Source organism: Macaca mulatta, chromosome 1 (assembly GCF_049350105.2).
Source record: "Macaca mulatta isolate MMU2019108-1 chromosome 1, T2T-MMU8v2.0, whole genome shotgun sequence".
Taxonomy (NCBI): domain Eukaryota; kingdom Metazoa; phylum Chordata; class Mammalia; order Primates; family Cercopithecidae; genus Macaca; species Macaca mulatta.
This window is the reverse complement of record NC_133406.1, coordinates 179688794-179707556: the sequence shown is the minus strand read 5'-3', so window position 1 is coordinate 179707556 and position 18763 is coordinate 179688794. Positions and strand designations below refer to the sequence as shown.

Below are 18763 nucleotides of genomic sequence, written 5' to 3'. Positions count from 1 at the left end.
GGCAAGCTCTCCCTGACAGCCTGGGAGAAGCAAACATTGCCTTCTATGCACAGGCTTCCTTCATTGAGTTAGTTACCTTTATTTGAAGTCAAATGCCGTTTATCTAAATTGACAGCAGGTTGCTGATCAAATATTACTGAGTCTTCTCTAGGTGTGAACCTGGGTGAGTTCACCTGTATACCCTTGGTTAATGCTTTGTGACTGTGGGAGCCAGAACCGAGGAGTCTGGCTCAGCCTAACGCAATGTGACAGCTAACATCCAAAGGAGAAAATAGTCCCTCTCTACTGTTTCCCACATTCCCCATGTTTACAGCGTGCATATTACAAACCCAGTCTGCAATGGACTTTTTAACACACTAGGTGTTGCCACTTGGAAAGGTTACTTTTACATTTGCAATCTTTGCATTGTGTTCCCTGCTATGGATTATGGAGCAAGCGAATGAAAAGCAAGCGTTCAATGTAATTGTGTGTTTGGTTCCTCTGATACCCTGTTGGAAGAGGCTTACCAAGGGAGAGGCCCAGGCCATATGGGCTGGGGTGCAGATGCTGGTGGCCAGGCTCAGTGCCCCAGAGGTTCACGGTGGCTCTCAGTTGACGTTGAGGCACTCTGAGGGAGTCAGGACAGACTTTCTTCAGTGCAAGAGCAATGCCCGTTCCAGCCTGGAGTCGATTGCGATAACCTTGACAACAGGAACAATGAATGGCACATCATTTTCCTGAGGATGCATCGGTACACGGAAAGATCTCTGCCAAATCTCATCCCCTTGCCAAGGCTTCCAGGTGTTTCTTTGTGTTCGCGCAGAGAACTAACATCATTTTTTCCTTCAGTTCAGAAGAGGTGGTCCAAAGTGTTTAAGCGACAGTAGTTGCAACATGTCAGAGTGGGAATTTATTATCTCAGCCCCAATAGGTCTTAATAAGCCTTACACAACTGTTTAGGCATTTATTCTATTAACGGCTGTTCATTCTGGTGGCTTCACCTGAATATTCATGATCTTCCTATCCCCAGAGCTTCAGCATAGCAGCTGTTTAAAACCCGCAGCAAATGTTCAAGAGAGTTCCACAAATATAAACACCCTCACAGCTGAATGTTCCAGCTCTGGCCTCACAGAGGCTAAGCCATGAAACATTTATGTGAAGTGGTTTTTGGAGGGCAGCATTTACAAAACTTAAATAATCTTTCCCCTTTGGGGAGCCTCAACTCTGTTTGAAACATGACCACAAGGACAAAGGGTCCAGGAGGACCCAAGTCCACAAAGATAACTGCCCCCTCCTTGCTTCCTCCTAGAAAGGGAGGTTCTGAATAAATTCGAACTGGAAGGGAGCTAGAGTGAGTTTGGGGGGTGGGCCGGGTGGATGTGCAACCCACTTCCGGGGAGAGGGCCAAGTCAGCTCCTTGTGAAAGAGTGAGGTGGTTTGTACAGGGAATATTTTTAGTGTAAATATATCAAAAGAGAAAGCATTGGTGGTGGTTTTTCCAAAGGGATATAACCAGGAATGACAGGATTAAATTAGCGAGAGCACAATCTGACATGAAATTTTGTGAGATCTCCCTCTTGAGCATATGTTTCCTGCCTTTCAAGTCAGAATGCAAAGTAGAAAAAGTTCAGGCCCATCTTTATGATTGGACAAATCTCCCCCTTGGGCAAGTCACTTAACCATTTTGTGCCTCAACGTCCTCATTTATAAACTAGAGGGGAGGGGGATGTTGTGTCAAAGAAGATGACGAAGTGATGGCATTGTGTAAACCAATAATGTAGTATAATTAATGTATTAGAAATACACATTCCCATTGTCTTTGACTTATCCAGAGAATATTTTGTAAGAATTAGTTTAAAAGCATAAAGTTAAAGATAAGTAAGCATACTTTTCTAGCCTGTTTGTGGAAGACCAAGCTCACCTTGACCAGTGAGGACAGTAGGGGGAACAAGGATATGGGAATGTAGTGAAAAGAACATGGGTTGTGGAGTCAGATTAACCTGGATTCAGCATTACTGCTGCAATTTGGGCAAATAATGCAGCTTTTCTGAGCCCAGTTCCTTCATTTGTAATATGTAAAAAAATACCTTACACGTTTGTCACAAGGTTTGAGATGTGTGCAATACACAGCACAGTGCCTGGCATGACATAGCTGCACACCAGATGTGATTTCCTTCTCCCACCTCTGGTATGGGAGCACAGCTAGCCTGTCAGCCCGAGCAGGCCCACCCTACAGCCCCCTACCCATAGCAGTGGTGATCTGGGAGCCCACAGTTAGGTGGACAGACAGAATAGCACGGTTGCCAGCCAGTGACTTCTCCAGGCAGTACACCACCTCTGCAGGTCAAGAATCTGGGTTCATTCTTCCCTGGGAACTCTATGGGCTGAAAAAGAAGGAGAGAGAGAAAGGCTTTTTGGAACTTCTGAAGGAAGATGCCCACCCCCGGTCAAGGCTCCACTGCTTGTGCCTCCCCAGAATGCACATGGGAAATGCTCACATGTGTTGTCATCCACTTTTTGTATGCATGTCCCTCAATAGGGAACTGCTTCTCCACCTTTTGTAAATGCCATCTTTGGATTCGCAAAAAAACCCTCAAATCCTTTCACAGTATCTGGAATTCCAAAATAAAAGAAATACAATGACCAACATCCACTCAATGTGATGGTAATATCAACGTGTTTTTTAAGCTGTGCAAGCTTTCTCCCTAATGCAGCTTCATATCCCAAGCTTGAAAAAAAATCATAATATAAATGAGAATGAGAGAATCAAACATGGTAAAAATGAATTAATATAAGCAGGTATCAAATGTTATAATAGAGGAGCAGAGCACGTCCCTGGGAGCATTGAGGAAGAGGGAGTCTGCTGAGAGAACCAGGGACAGAGCTGCAGAGAGAAGGGCACAATTTGAGTGTACATTTTCTGAATGGAAAAGCTGGAACAGTTATTCCAAGGGCAGGCAACTGAATGGACAAGGTTCTTAAGGGAAGGAAAAGGATGATGTGATAAGGAAATGATAAAAAGCTCCTTATGGCTGAAGTGGTTGAGTGGGGAGCACTGTTGGAGAAGGTTCCAGAACTTTGTGCTGGGCTGAGGTGCTGGACTATATCCTATAGGCAGGGGTGGAATAATATCATCAGGACTCTATTTCAAAAGAAAAATGCATGCATGTGTATGATGTTTAAAAATTGAGTTAGGAAGACCAAAGACAAAGAGATCCTAAGCCATTGGTCTCACCCTGCCAATTACCCCGCAAGGTGGCCATTGTTTCTATTTCCCTATAACAGTAAGGAAACTGGAGCTCAAAGCAGCCCATGACTTGCTCTTTAGCTGTTAAGTGGCAGAGCTGAGACTCAAACACAGACCTCTTGATTTCAAGTCAAGGGCTCTTTTTACTTCTCACAACTCATTAGCTACTACAACCACAAAATGCAGACCCTGAGTTGCTTTCAGGGGTTCTGAACTTCTTTATGCTATGGACCCATTTAACAGTCTGGTGAATCATGGACCTCTTTTCAGAGTAGTATTTTAAATACATAAAAGAAGGAAGTACATTGAGCAACTAAAGTTACTATGTATGTTGTGATCAAATATATACACATTATCAAATAGATAGCTACCAAATCCATGTATCAAAATATTTCGAATAGTGTGCTATAGCAAGAATAGTGCTTCTGTATTCATGCATCACAAAGCAAGCTCTATTAGAGGGATTAATATTTACCAGAATTTCAAGATAGTGGTAAATGTAAATAATGTTTCAAGACATCTTCAACGACTGCAATGTGATATGAAGATATCTGTGATTTCTAGTGATGACAAAGTCCTGGTTTTTGCTAATATTACTGTGACTCTCCATTGCTAATATTATTGCTCTCCATCATAATTAGTAGACATGATAAATTTCTTTTAGAGATTAGTGAACATAAAGGCATAATTTCTTTTCTCATCTAAATTCAAATATCCTTGAATAATATCCATGAACCCTGGTAAAGAACCTCAGAAAATATTTCAAATTTGAGATAGTCTATAAAGTGATTTCTAAAATATTTAGGAAGTAGATCTTTTTTTTTCCAAATGAACCAAGAAGTCGAATTTCCATGATGAAATAGTTCAAAGCAGAAAATCTCTGGCTGAAGCTGTGTAGGAAGGACTCCCAAGTCTCCTCATTGTGCCTCTTAGACCCATGAACCCCAAATGAAGCCAACCCATAAGACATCTCCTTCACAGAAAACACTTTGTTATGGTTTCCAGCACTTGTTGGCAGTGCTCAGCCTTCTCAAGGCAAGGGTCTAGACAGTTTTCTGGTGATAGCAGCCCTTTCCTGAAAAGACACTGTCATTCCACTCTCAGGAAAGCTTGCTTTAAGGGCAAGTTTCTGAACAACCGGGGAACTTCAGGAATATGCCAGGGGTAGCATTGTTCGTACACAGGCCTGCTTCCAGTGAACAGTAAGGGTTTCGAGCTAATAAGGAAATAATCCATTTTCAGCAGATGAAAGAAGAGGGATCAGAAAGGTAACTTGAGCTGAGAGTAATAACGGTGCCAAAAACTTATAATGGAAACTATCTGAAGAATCCAAGACCCTTTGTTAGATATGAATGATTTCTTTTTTCTGGTGAGAAGTGTATGGAGAACATGAGAAGAAGGGCCTGAGTGGATTTTATGAAAAAATCCTCTGTCTGGGGAAGAAGGGTTTGGGGTTAGGTTGCAGCTCCACTGTATCCTTCAGTTGCATAACAGGGAGGGAGTTGAAAGATGTTCAAACCACCACAATATGATGTGCTCTGTCTTTGAACTCTTTCTTCCAGATTTTAACTGTAAGTTCATACATGTTTCCCCAAAATCCCTCTAGCTAGGTGTGCAATAGACAGCAGACAGAAACAAATTTAATTAACAAAGAATTCTTAACATTGCGCACACCTGGAGTTTCCCGCTCTTAGCGCCAGCATCTGTACTGTAATAGTCAGCAAGAATCCACCTAATCAAGATACCTATATATAACAATACTTCAAAGCTCTTAGAAGCAGAATTTTTTTAAAACATCGAATGGATTTCGTTGAAAATGTCTAACCCCCTTCTTAAATACGAACTAGAACCTGTGGCCTTTACTATCAAAAGACAAAGAATTATAAAAGGTATGGAGTGGGCTATCATATCAGTTTATAGTTCCTTTTATTCATTCATTCATCTAATTATTCAAAAACTATTTATTGAATGGTTTTGATGGTCGATGGGCTGAATGAGGTGCCGGAGAAACATTGCAGAACAAGACCCAGTCCTTGTTCTCATAGAAGACATAGAGAGCAGACAGGCATTACACCAATGATTATTCCATTCCTCCTCATTCTCAGCCTTCAGTGTGACTAACAATCATCCAGGAAGCTTGCTTAAAACCACATATTCCAAAATCACCAGACCTGAAGTGGGGCTGAGGAATTAGCATTTTTTTAATGCGTTCCGCGGTGAGTCTGGTGCGGGTTTGTTGAAGAATCGTGCAACTAATGAGGCTACAGAACAGTCTCTCTGTGTTTCCTGTGGCCCCCGAGTCTTCTCTCCCAAGCTTTCCACACAGGAATGCTCATTTCTTGCTTCACAGCCCTTAGTCTTTGCCTGCACACTTTCTTAGAACTCAGTCTTTAAACACTAGGTTCCAAGCGTTAAATAATTTATTTTTAGGGAAAACTCTGATTCCCACCAACATACTCTGAAAACACCTTCAGCATTTTCCTGCAGCTCCCTGTCCCCTAACCTGAACCCCCTGCCACTCCACCCTTTCAGAGAGCTGTATCGTTTCTCTATCCTGTGAGGTTCAGCAGTGGGAGAAGTTTCACACCCCTTTGGACACGGAGAGTCACTTTCTGCTTGCGAGGTGCTTGAATCCTTCCAATAGGAAACCATTCAATAGCCCATCACACCTGGTATTATCAAAGGGCATTACTGTTTCACCTCTTCCTGCCTCCTGTTACAAACACACATGTGTTCGCTCACACATCTATATGTATATAAGTAGGTTTGCATATAAAACTATCTAAATAAATAAAATCTGTCATTTTCTTAATGTTATCAAAAGATATCCATTTTCAAATTCTCACGTACAAACCATAGACAGCCAGCAGTGCATACGAAAATGCGACTCTTCTCAATTATATTTTCATAAACCTACTACAAAGGAAAGAATCCCAGTCTCAAAGTATAATGGCCCTTTCTCTTCCTGTAGATAACAGAGTTAGGATCATGCCTTGACATGACCCTGTGCCTGGACCTTACTGTGACTTAGCCCATGACTCCAACAAATTAAGGCAAGACTAGCTTTCATCTCCCTCCCAAGCACAAATTGTTGCTGCTTAATAATCTCCGAACCAACTAACTATATCCCAGTAGATTCTAATACTTGTGAAAGTCACTCCCTACATTTTAAATTTCTTCATAATATGGTAATACCTTACTATTAAAAAAGTAGGTGTTTGGGGTGAGCTGAATTTGTGAAAAGTGTGAATTATAAAGTATATCTTTTCAGAGAAATTTTGTTACTATAAAATACAACTAAATTAAGTAAGTATTGCCTAGTAGAAGGCATGCTGCCCTGCCCTGCTCTAATGAGTGGATGAGAATAATTTGTAATTCACATACAAACATACTTAATTGCTTTTTTAAATGTTCCTAGCATAGGGCACACATGCTTCCAAAGGACACATCACAGGAATTAACCAAAGCTGGTTCTGGAAATACTCAGTAGGGATTTTATAGCAGATTTAAGCACTGGATAATTTTTTGAAGTCTATATCAGCCCAAAACTTCCATGATTATGTGACAAACTCAATTTAACATATCTTTTTTTAAATTAGATAAAATTATTTTGAGTTATCATGAAGTCTACACTAGTAACACCCAAATTGAAAGATTCTGCTGAACCCAATTACTCTGTTTTCTGATTTTTGTAGGAAAGTTGATATTTGGTGTCCTGCCAAGAGCATCATGTTCCATGATATCTAAATGAAGAAAAGTAGAAAACTTTACTTCAAAGATAGAAAGAGTAGCACAATAATAAAATTAGCAACTGACATTTATGTCATAGTGTACAATTTACTTCCAAATGCTCTATCTTTTTAAATTCACACTTATTCTGTACAATAAGTAAAGAGAGTTATTATTAATAATTCCATCTTAAAGTCAGAGAATCCAAGAATCTATAAGCTCTTTTAGGATCGCGGTTCAGGTCTTCTGACTCCAGAGTCTACCTGGTGTATAATAGAAGCTCAGTGTGTATTAGTTTAATAAATGAACAAATTAATTAATTAAAGTAATTAAGGATATCCTAGCTAATTAAAAGAAAGCACTACTAGGCAAAGGAAACTAGTCGTTTCAACACTAAACATCTCTCAGATGCTTAGGAATACAGCAATGCTGTCATAATACATAGCCAGGACTGGCTACATGATTTGCAGGGCCTGCTGTAAAGTGAACACATAAGGACCCTTATTCAAAAATCATTAAGAAATTCAGGAGAGTAACAACAGAGCATTCAAGCACATGATCCTTCAAAGAGCAGGGAGCCCTGATGACTACACAGATTGTTCATCCTTGAAGCCTGCTCTGCTCAGAACATTTTAAAGCTTAGAGCACTAACTCCTGGAAGAAATGATACCACCCTGTGGATAGCGTTTTTAATATTTGGTAGGTGGGCAGGTTCTTGGTTGGTACAAGGAGGTTCTGCTGGTTCATAGTGGGCAGGAGCCAAGGATTCCAGAGATCTTCAATGGCACGGACAGTTCTGAACTATGAAGAATCTTTCTGCTTCTCAGAGAGCTTTTGAATGTTCCACAGATATTTATATGGCTGAAAAGCCTGTTTTTTTAATTATCTAGCTTAAAATCTACCTTTGCTTTACATATCTTGAATTTTCCAGGAATATGACTACCATGTCAATTCTGGAAATGTTGTGTGCTGCTAGTTTAACTGTAACAACATCAGTACTTCTTGTGGCATATGAGGCACCAAAGTAACCTACCTGCATCACTCTGCATTTGTAACTGTCACATCATTCAAAGTGATTCAGCAGAGTAGTGTGAAGTTCTGACTCCTTCATCATATCTTCTGGTACTAGCCATACTTTTACATAAAGGAATATGTATTATTTTATCATAAATTGTTTTCCTTTTATTTCCCCTTTAAATTACAGTTAGGGTATTTTTTTTCCTAATTGGATGAAGGTAGGTTGTAATATTGAATCATTTCATTTCATGTTGGCAAAAGGAGATTTCAAAATACTTGTTATATAAAGTGGCTTTGGGTATGAAAGAGTTGGTAACCATAGATTTACAGGCATAAGATTACAAAATGTTTGAGCTGGAAAGAATTTGGGGGATTATCTAATTCACTAACAGATAAGGAAATTGAGTCTGAAACAAATTCTTTATCTTGCCTAAGGTCACCCAGCAATTATTGGCAATGCCAGGACTTGGAACCATGCTGTTTTCCAGGACTATAAAAAAAAAATTCATTCTTTCCTTTTTATTGTCCTTCCTTCCTTCTTTCTTTTCAATAAGTGCAACTGAGCTCCTGCAGGTCAGGCATTGGGGTGGTCTTGATAATGCAGAGATGACTAAGACACAGCTCCAGTCTTTAAGGAGATCACAGGCTGTCTGGAAAACAGGACAGAGCTTGAATATGGTATAGCATGCCTTAGAGTAAACCTATGTTCAAAACATTACAAGGAGCAAACGACTGATCCTTTTCCTGGGAGTTTCCCGGTGATAGTGAAATTTGAATACTGAGGTGGGAGAAAGGCTTGGCCCAGTAGGAATAGTGTCACCCTCATTTAAGCAGTTGCCCTGCCCAGGTGTGCAAAGCCACAATGGCCAAAACGAGACTATCTGTAATCAGGTATCGACTGCCCACAGCCCAGACACAGTTGGAGCCCTTAATGGCAAGAGTACAAATAGAAGCACAGGCTTGTCATTATCTTACCCAACACAGCCCTGAGACCAAGCAGAGGGCAGGGCTGTTTCAGAACACTTGGGACTTCATGAGGTTGACAGGGAGGAGGGAAATGAAAGGGAAAGTCTCCAGGCAGCTCCCTGGGTTACAAGGGCCTGATAAGCCCCTGGATTTCTGCAGGCAGTGGCCAGAGTGCAAGCTAAGAAAATAGCTTGTTGATTGCTGAAGTGATTAAGTGGATCGCCTTATTGATTCTTACCTACCTTGGAACAGACCTCAATAACCAACATCAAGTGCTTTAATAAGAGCAAAGGAAAGATTTACTGGATGCGAGTGCTTTTCATTAGAGAGGATTGAGGGGAAATAAAACATACTGACCCACCAGTGAGGGGCCACAGCATGGCTTCCAGCCTGGTGACTGCCAAGCAGACAGGAAGGTGAGTAAGAGGAAGTCAAATGAGACAGCCCTTGGGCCTGAGCTTATCAAAGCGTTCAAAAAGAATTTCCACAGATTGCTAGATTGTCTGCTTCCCTTCTCTTCCTCTCCACACTGCAAATCTCACCACCCAGGAAGCAAGGACACAGTCAGAGTGGCTGCTGCTTACTGCGCCCAAAACCAGGCACCAGCTTGGACTTTTGGTAAGGATGGCCTCTAATCGTCACCTCAACCCTACAAGGAGTGTATAATTTTCTTCACATTACAAAGAAGTAAACAAAAAGTAAAGAAGACACTCAAATGGTGGCCTGTCATCTCAGCATTTTGGGAGGCTGAGGCAGGAGGACCACTTGAGCCCAGAAGGCCAAGACCAGCCTGGGCAACATGGTAAAATCCTGTCTCTACCAAAAATACACACACACACACACACACACACACACACACACACACACACACACACACACAAATTAGCTGGGCATGATGGCATGCACCTGTAGTCCTAGCTGCTCAGGAGGCTGAAGTGGGAGGATTGCTTGAGCCCAAGAGCTCAAGGTTGCAGGGAGCCATGGTTGCACCACTGTGCTCCAGCCTGGGTGACACAGTGAGACCCTGTAATAAAATAAATTAAAAAAAAAACAATCCAGATAACTGTAGCACCAAGGTCTATGATTAAAAATTTTCTGTGGGCCTCTATTTTTCCTCTCAAGGCTTTGAGTTGAATACACTCTACCCTGCATAAATTGGCCAAATTTTTATTTTTAATCAGCAATTGCTGTGTGTCAGGTGTCAATCAAGTAGTACCCCATTTGATCTTCACAGCCAGTTTAGAAGTTGGCCCTGTGATTATTATCCCCATTGTAGAGATCAGTCAACTGAGGCTTGGAGCGTTAACTTGCCCAAGGGTTCTTCAGTTAGCATGCAGCAAAATGGGACCCTGAACACACTGTTGTCAGAATCCAGGTCCTAAACTCTAATCAACTACATCTAAAAGAAAGTATAAATGAAAAACACAGGTGGCAGTCTAAGAAGACACAAAAGAATGCAAAGACTACATCCATTCATTCAAATGTTCAACAAATACCTATTAAGCTCCGACTGTACCGCAAGCATTTTTTTTAACCCTGAGGACATACAAAGTGATGATCAAAAAAGGCTGTCATGGGAATAATTTCTTTTGAAGACAGCAGATAATAATAGAGGAAAATATAAGATAAATAAGAAGAGTCCTGCAAGAGGGAAGTACAATACAGAAAATAAACCAGGGCAAAATGGGCAATTCTGCATTATATTGGGTGGTCAGGTAGGTTTCACCTGGGAAAGTTGCCTATAAGCTGAGGTTTCAAGGACAAGAAGGTACTAACCTTGCAAAGGTTTGGTTGAAACACCTTCTAGGCAGGAGACAAAGCGAGTGCCAAGGCCATAAGGCAGGAATGGACTTGGTGCCTCCACAGAAGAGGAGGAGGCTGCAGTGATGAGTGAGGGAATGGTAGAAGAGGAGGCCTGAAAGGAGGGGCAGCGAAGTCTCTGGGGCCTGGCAGGCCATCACAAGAAACTGGATTTCATTCTAATTAAGAGAGGAAGCCATGGAAGCATTTGAAATATTTTCAATGATTTGCATTTTTAAAACATAATTTTAACTGCTGTTTGGAGGGGACAAGAGGATGCAGGGAGACAAGAGGGGAGGCCACTGCAGGACTTCAGATGGAGCAATAATGTTGGCTCAGATCAGGTATAAGTGAGCTACATGAAGAAGTATCCACATCCTGAATGTAATTGGGGAAATTGCTGACCTCACTTGCCACTTTGCACTTGTGGAAGTGGACAGGAGCTGCTGCCTTTCTGATACTCCCGCATGGTGCCCCCTGCCAGCTGCTTTCATTATGTTTTGACCGGCTTCTGCCAAGTCAGACTACAAAAACTTCACTGAAATAACAGAATGTGATGCTGTCACCTCCTCTGCACACCCCAGGAGAGGGTTTTATAAAGTTTCACAAACAACAACGCCTGCTAGGAAGCCAGACAGCTCCCCTGACCACTGCCCAGGCTGACCCAGACAGAAGAGAGAAGCCACTGGCAGAGAACTCTGTGCTCTTCTAAACAGCCCCAGGGGCGGTTTGCCCTGTTCACTGTGGTCAAAGTGGCATTACTACTTCAGAAGAAATAGAAAATGAGGTGAACTAGAAGAAAACTGAAGTCACAATGAGATACTACCTCATATATTTAAAGGCAACTGAGAGACGCTGGGTTTCCTCCTGGCATGTCTGTGAAAATGCAAGAAAGGTCTGTCTACCACCAACTTGTTTAAATCAGGGGAAATTCATCAGAAGGATAATGAAGAACTTGACAGGGAGCATTCCTTTGTGTCGTGTTCTCAGGAGGGAAGACAGCCAGTAGCATGCAATCGTCTTCAGGTCTGACTGGGGGAGACAGAAGGTTGGGCACAAGGTGAACTGTCAGGAGAAAAAAAAATTAAGAGAACCTTAGAGAAGATGAGTCTTGTACATAATTGATCTGACAGAGCACTGCCCACCCCATCACTACAGCTGAAATATGGCCACTCTCTCATGTGGGAATGCACTTGCGTTTAAGGGCACCAGATGCCATCTATTAAGGAAAGTGTTTAAGCAGGAAAGATAACATGTCTGTCAGTGTGAGCTAGTGATTGTGGGGACTCAAAGACTACAACAGAGTCTCAGGATCAAAAAAATTCTACCTCTATCCTAAATAAAAAGGAATTTTATTCATCAAATGAATGAAGGAAGGGAGTGAATGACTTATGACAACCTCCCCTCCTGACGTTTGGTTTGTTAGTTGTACTCAGGGAAAAAATGCTGTCCACTCTAGAGAACGTCATAAAAAGTGGTTCTAGAATTAGTCTCAGCTACCTGAGTTTGCTACTTCCTAAGGGTAGGGTAAAATAAATCCATTACTTCATCAACAAATACTTTTTAGTATTTGTCATTCTGCTAGGAACAATATTAAACAAGATAGGCACACCATCCCTGCCCTCATGAACTTAACAATTCAGTCAGTTTTCGAGTCTTTTTAGATATTTAGGCATATGTATTAGTCTGTTCTCACACTGCTATAAAGGACTGCCCAATACTGGGTAATTTATAAAGAAAAAGGTTTAATAGACTCACAGTTCTGCATGGCTGGGGAGGCCTCAGGAAACTTCCAATCATGGTGGAAGGGGAAGGAAGCACATCCCTCCTCACATGATGGCAGGAAGGAAAAGTGCCAAGCAAAAGGGGGAAAAGTCCCTTATAAAACTATCAGAACTCTTGAGAACTCACTCACTATCACAAGAACAGCAGCATGGAGTAACCACCCCCATGATTGAATTACCTCCCACTGGGTCCCTCCCACAACACATGGGGATTATGGGAACTACAACTCAAGGTGAGATTTGGATGAGGGCACAGACAAACCATATCATTTATCTCCAGTCCTTCCCAAATCTCATGTCCTGATATCATTTCAAAATATAATTATGCCTTCCCAACAGTCCCCCAAAGTCTTAACTCATTCCAGCATTAACCCAAAAGTCCAAGTCAAAAGTCTCATCTAAGACAAGGCAAGTCCCTTCCACCTATGAGCCTGTAAAATCAAAAACAAGTTAGTTACTTCCCAGATACAATAGGGATACAAGCATTAGGTAGATATGGCTGTTCCAAATGGAAGAAATTGGCAAAAAATAAAGGGCTACAGTCTTCATGCAAGTCCAAAATCCAGCAAGAGGTGGGCTCATACAGCCTTGGGCAGCTCTGCCCCTGTGGCTTTTAGGGTACAGCCCCCCCTCCCAGCTTCCTTCATGGGCTGCCAGTGAGTGTCTGAAGATTTTTCAGGTGCATGGTGCAAGCTGTCAGCAGATCTACCATTCTGGGGATCTGTAGGACAGTGGCTCTCTTCCCATAACTCCACTAGGCAGTGCCCCAGTAGGGACTCTGTATAGGAGATCCAACCCCACATTTCCCTTCCACACTGCCCTAGCAGAGGTTCTCCATGAGGGCTCCGTCCCTGCCGCAAACTTCTGCCTGGACATCCAGGCATTTCCATACATCCTCTGAATTCTAGGGAGTGGTTCCCAAGCCTCAGTGCTTGACTTCTGTGTACCTACAGGCTCAATACCACATGGAAACTGCTGAGGTTAAAAGCTTGCACCTTCTGAAGCCACAGTCCCAGCTGTATCTTGGCCACTTTTAGCCATGCCTGGGATGCAGGGCATCAAGTCCTGAGATCACACAGAGAAGCAATGCCTTGGGCTCAGCCCACAAAACCATTTGTTCCTCCTAGGCCCCCTGGCCTGTGATGGGAGGGACTGCTGTGAAAGTCTCTGACATGTCCTGGAGACATTTTTCTCATTGTCTTGGTAATTAACATTTGGCTCCTCATTACTTATGCAAATTTCTGCAGCCTGCTTGAATTTTTCCTCAGAAAATGGATTTTTCTTTCCTATCACATTGTCAGCCTGCAAATTTTCCAAACTTTTATGTTCTGCTTCCTTCTTAAACATAAATTCCATTTCCAAACAATATATTTGTGAATACATAAAACTGAATGCTTTTAACCACATTCAAGTCACACCTTTTATTTATTTATTTAATTTTATTTTTTCAAGATGGAGTCTCACTCTGTCACCCACGCTGGAGTGCAGTGGCACAATCTCGGCTCACTGTAACCTCTGCCTCCCAGGCTCAAGCAATTCTCCTGCCTCAGCCTCCCGAGCAGCTGGGATTACAAGTGTGCACCAAAACACCCAGCTAATTTTTTTTTTTTTTGAGATGGGGTCTTGCTCTGTCACCAGTCTGAAGTGCAGTGGCACAATCTCAGCTCACTGCAACCTCTGCCTCCCAGGTTCAAGTAATTCTTCTGCCTCAGCCTCCTCAGTAGCTGGGACTACAGGTGTGCACCACCATGCCCAGCTAATCTTTGTATTTTTAATAGAGACAGGGTTTCACCATGTTGGCCAGAGTGATCTCGATCTCTTGACCTCATGATATGCCTGCCTCAGCCTTCCAAAGTGCTGGGATTACAGGCATGAGCCACCACACCCTGCCCACACCCAGTTAATTTTTATATTTTTCATAGAGACAGGGTTTCACTATGTTGGCCAGGCTGGTCTCAGAACTCTTGACCTCCAGTAATCTGCCCGACTCAGCTTCCCAAAGTACTGGGATTACAGGCATGAGCCACCGTGCCCAGCCCCAAGTCACCTCTTGAGCACCTTGCTGCTTAAAAAATTTCTTTTACCGATACCTTAAATTGTCTCTCTCAGGTTCAAAATTCTGAAGATCTCTAGGGCAGAGGCAAAATGCCACCAGTCTCTTTACTAAAGGATAGCAAGAATTACTATTTTTCAAGTTCCCAATAAATTTCTCATCTCCATCTGAGACCACCTCAACCTGGACTTCATTGTCCATATCACTATCAGCATTTTGGTCAAAGCCATTCAACAAGTCTCTAGGAAGTTCCAAACCTTCCCACATCTTCTTGTCTTCTTCTGAGTCCTGCAAACTCTTCCACCCTCTGCCTGTTACCCAGCTCTAAAGTTGCCTCCACATTTTCAAGTATCTTTACAGCAGCACCCCACTACCTGGTATCAATTTACTGTATTAGTCCATTCTCATGCTGCTATAAAGGATTGCCTGAGACTGGGTAATTTATAAAGGAAAGAGGTTTAATTGACTCACAGTTCTGCATGGCTGAGGAGGCCTCAAGAAACTTATAATCATGGTGGAAGGGGAAGCAAACACGTCCTTCTTCACATGATGGCAGGAAGGGGAAGTGTCGAGCAAATTGAGGAAAAGCCCCTTATAAAACCACCAGATCTTGTGAGAACTCCCTATCACAAGAAGAGAAGCATGTGGGTGACTATCCCTAAGATTCAATTACCTCTCACTGGGTCCCTCCCACACCTCCATGTGGGTACTATGGGAACTACAATTCAAGATGAGATTTGGGTAGGGACACAACAAACCACATCAGCATGTCTATGACAAAGGATTAAATTCAGTTTAATTCAACAAGCCTGCAATGGACCCTTATTCTAAGTAATACAAGGACAACTTAAGAATTATTCATTCAACAAATATTGAAAAAACAACACGTGTGACTTCCTGTGTTTTTGGAGACACATAGTTGATTTCAATCTAGATAACTCTCTCAAGGAAGCTGCAGTGTGCTAGGAATGATAAGACTTGTACATAAATAAGTACACCAATGATAGAAAATGATAAATATCATTTGTAAAAAGAGAAGTGCAGATAGTGAAATTTAACAGGAAGGATGAGAGGATGACCAATTCTGGGCGATGGACAAAATCTATTTGCTGCCTCAATTTCCCAATGCATTCATTCATTCACTCAATACATACAACTTGAATCATTCCCCTATTCCAGATACTGTTAGAGTCAGGGATGAAAAGTAGACTAGAAGAGAGAGAGATGACAATTTTCTGGAATTAATACCTTAATATAGGTATGTATGAGATATGGAGGGAAGCGAGAGGAGGGAACTTCCCAGCCTGCCTGTGGTGAGGGTCAGTTAGCAAAGGAAGGTTTTGTCAAGGAAATGACCCTTTGCTGAGTGTGGAAGAAAAAGGAACATCTCGGGAGAAAGAAGAGGGAGGCCATAGCACTCTAGGCAGAAAGATAACAAAGATTCTGAAAGGGAGAGACAGGGTGCATGTGGGCAGAGGGTGGGGGATGAGGCAGGGGCGGAGGCACAGGGAGCCTCTGCCAGTTTTCTCCGGGAAATAGGAGGTGAGGTTGACAGACAAGGAGGGGAGGCAGTGTGGTTTGGGGGACTGAAAAGGCAAGATAGGCTCTGGAAGGCTTCTCTGGGAAATGCAAGAAGATACAAATAAAGAACAAATAAAAGACAGTTCCGAAGTAGAAACCACACATTTTTTGTGGCATTAAGTATACATCGTAATGCAAAATACTCCAACAATACTTAGCGCTCTGGGCATGAGAGTGGAGAGAGTGGAGAGAACACATCATTGGACAGACACAGCATGTGTGTGTGCAAGGGAAGGGGAGGAGTGTCATGAAGAGTTCAAATGCAAGTGTGTAGAGTCTGTCCTGCCTGATGGGCTGAGAGAAAGTGGATCAAGGAGATGGAGCTGGAATGGCAAATAATTTTCATTTCATGCGTCAATTCCAGTTGATGGAACCTGTGCTGAGGATTCCAAAGCAACCTCTGGGTTTAATAGGAGAGCGGCATGATCAGTCTATGAGGTTCTCAATGAGCTGGGAAGAGTGGCAACAATCACACGAGGCATCTGCCATCTCTGGACCAGAGGCCAGACAAGGCTGTGAGAAGAAAAGAGTAAGAGAGGTAGCAGGACAGCGGGCTGTGGCCAGAGAGTGAGATGTTGGAAGCTGAGGTTTCCACAGCTGGATTTTCATTGGAGGCATCAAGGCCTAGAACGTGGCTAGGGAAAAGTTTGGCTGACGGAAGAACAAGACACAATCTAGTGTTCAAATACCTTCATGCTGCTGCTCTTGCCTCACTGAAGAGGTAAAGTGTCTTCAGAAGACACGTGACATAAGGGAATGGTGGATGGTTGAAGAAACACTTGGCTGTTCTAAGTAAATAGAAGAAGGAGTGGGAAGCTCTCATCTCTCTATCATTATCAGGCTCTATTCTCAAGAAGCCAGAGAAACCTGTGGCGAGCTGCCTATGCAGGCCTCCTCCAGACCCATGGCTCAGACAGACCCGCCTGAACTCCAGCAGAGAAACCAGTCCCTGACCTTTCCCTTCAGCAGGGCAGGCAGGATGCAAGCCAACAGCCTCTCCTCCAGTGAGCCAATCCCATTAATTTTTTCTTTTTAAACTTTGTAAGAACACATAACATGAGGGCCACCTTCTTAGCAAAATTGTAAGTGCACAATACAGTATTATTGACCATAGGTAAAGTGTTGTACAGCAGATCTCTAGAGCTCATTCATCTTGCTTAACTAAACCTGCATGCCCATGGATTAACAACTGTTCATTTCCCACTCCACCTAGCTCCCGGCAACCACCATTCCACTCTTCGATTCTATGAATTTGGCAATTTTAGATGCCTCACATAAGTGGAATCATGCAGTTTTGTCTTTCTCTGACTGGTTTATTTCATTTAGTATAATGTCCTCAAGATTCATCCATGTTGTCACATATTTTAGAGTTTCTTTTTTAAGGCTAACATTGTGTGTGTGTGTGTGTGTGTGTGTGTGTGTGTGTGTGTGTGTGTGTGTGTGTGTTTTCCACATTTTCTTTATCCATTCATCTGTTGTTGGATATTTAGTTTGTTTCTACATCTTGGCTATTGTGAATAGTGCTGCAATGAACATGGGAGTGCTAATATCTCTTCAAGATCCTCGTTTCAATTCTTTTGGATAAATACCCTGTGGGATTGCTGGATCATATGGTAATTCTATTTTTAATTTTTTGAGGAACCTCCATACTGTTTTCCATAGCAGCTGCACCATTTGGCATTCCCACCAACAGCGTGCAGGGCTCCAACTTTCCCACATCCTTGCCTGAATCTCTTTGTGGATTCCGGAGTGACAGTGTCTCAGGATCTTGGCAGGGAAGGACCATCACCTCCTCATAATCCGTGCCACTCTGGAGGGCTGAGCACACAGTTCTCCTTGTTTCCCTGTTAGCCAGCTTGCCTTGTGGATAAATGCAGAGAAGGATTCAGGATTGGAGGGAAGGGTGAATTCACGGCCCTACAGAGCATGTCTAAAAGCATTTGTCAAAAAAAGAGTTAATGACTGCTTCTCTGCGGGAAGCCCTAAAGAAATGAGTGTTCTGAAGTGTAGAACATTCGCTTTTACGGTAGGTGGTGTTATTGTTACATGTTCATACAGACAGTGCTAATTAACAATCCTAAAGGCCACATCATTAAATTATTTCTCCGCTAAAAACCCTGTGATGTTTAACGCGTCCCAGCAATTCAATTATATCTAAAACACTAGCCGGAACGGCAGGCACTATTCTGTGGCTGACAAAGTGCAAGTTGCTCTTAAGAACAGGTGAAGCTTAACAAGGAAAGAACAACATCTGACAAACTACCTCCCTGCTCTTCTCCCTAACATACACCCTAAGAACAAAAACAATAATAGTCCAAGAAAATTAAAGTGGGTCTTACCTTTGCTAGGCCAGTGATGAAACATAGGCTCTACCAAATTTTCTGTGAAGAATCTGGCACAATTTTCTTAAAAGATTTCACCCAAAATAATCAAATCACTGCCCTCAGATCTATTTAAGGTCCATTGGGTTTCACTGTTTTATTCTCTGGATCCTACCACCCATCCTTTGTCATTTCTAACTACTGCAAATTGCATTTTGGGTTTGAACTTGGGGTGACTTCATGGCTTTGGTCTGGGTTTTTCCTGGATGTGTATCACAGTCAGCAG

The 18763-nt window shown here is 42.4% G+C and overlaps 1 protein-coding gene and 1 long non-coding RNA gene across 2 annotated transcripts in view; one reads left to right on the top strand and one right to left on the bottom strand.

Moving 5' to 3' along the window:
• NFIA (nuclear factor I A) overlaps nucleotides 1-18763 on the top strand; it is a 597699-nt gene that overhangs the window by 85949 nt on the left and 492987 nt on the right. The window lies entirely within an intron of this gene.
• Nucleotides 1735-18689, bottom strand: LOC144333130 (uncharacterized). The gene is made up of 4 exons (XR_013401530.1): nucleotides 18496-18689; nucleotides 17882-18016; nucleotides 2478-2591; nucleotides 1735-2363 (listed from the first exon to the last, which is right to left on the bottom strand). It is a non-coding gene; the product is annotated as an uncharacterized LOC144333130 (long non-coding RNA).